This window comes from Chrysochloris asiatica, unplaced genomic scaffold, assembly GCF_000296735.1.
Source record: "Chrysochloris asiatica unplaced genomic scaffold, ChrAsi1.0 scaffold00168, whole genome shotgun sequence".
Taxonomy (NCBI): Eukaryota; Metazoa; Chordata; class Mammalia; order Afrosoricida; family Chrysochloridae; genus Chrysochloris; species Chrysochloris asiatica.
This window is the reverse complement of record NW_006408686.1, coordinates 4,439,557-4,440,691: the sequence shown is the minus strand read 5'-3', so window position 1 is coordinate 4,440,691 and position 1,135 is coordinate 4,439,557.

Sequence of the window (1,135 nt, the reverse complement as noted above, 5' to 3'; positions counted from 1 at the left end):
GCCAGCATTTATTGTCTTCTCCATTTTTCATCTTTGCTGTTATTGTTGGTGTTAGAAGAAGTGAATAAATTTTTAGAAGCATACTACCAACCTAAACAAATGAATTCTGAAGTATAAAATTTGAATGGACCTGTAACAAAGGAAGAAATTGATTAGTTCATTAAAAACTCCCAACAACAGCAAAAAAGTATGTACCTTTTCTATGATGAAAATGGTCTGATGTTACCAACCTGCCAGGTTTACTGACTGATCATGCTGAGAAATGGTCCATATCACGAACTCAGTGTTGGTCTCTGCTGCTGGCAGATTGAGCAGTCAGTAGTGTCTGTAGTCAAGGGCAGCAAATAAGTTAGCAGGTTATTGATGATGACTCCCAGTATTGCCAGGCAACACAGCAGCCCACTGGCTTGAATTAGAAGAACCAGAGGTTGGATGACAAGTTGGATGCCGGATCCAGGCTCAGCAAAAAGCAAGCAAGCTTTGCTTAAGTGTTCAATATATTGGAAACAAGCCATGCCCCAGAAGAAACTCCCTTTCAAATGATTGGCTGTTCATAGCAGATCTCATCTTGGGGGTGGGGTGGGGTGGTGGATTACTACACTTTACCAGCCAAACCACTGAGTATCCTGGCCCTGTCAAGTTGACACAAAATCATAACTGTCATATTGTAATGAAGTTTGACCCAAGTTTCAACTAAAGTGGGACTAGTAAATCTGGAAATTCATTTTGTGTTTATTTCTTCCATTCCTTCTATTGAAATACATGTAAGCCAACTTCGGTTCTCTGTACATAACGCTATAAGATTCTAGTTGTAAGAAGGGTGAAGTGGTAGCTTCTGAACATTTTTCTCCTTTTTGAATAATAAAGCATAAGTAATCTCCTGAGGAAAATTGGAGAAATCAGTGCTACTATCTAAGACTTGAAAGATTACATCATCATTTCACCTGTGCTAAATGTGGATGATTCTTTGAGAAAGATTGTAGATGATAGTAAGCTTAATATAATGATAACTTCATTACACATCTGTTTCAGGTGTAGTATATTCAATAGGATGCACCAATCGACTTGGCAGATGCTTTTTCTCTTGACACCAATTTTCATGTTGTTGTTGTTGTCAGGTGCCATTGAGTCGGAA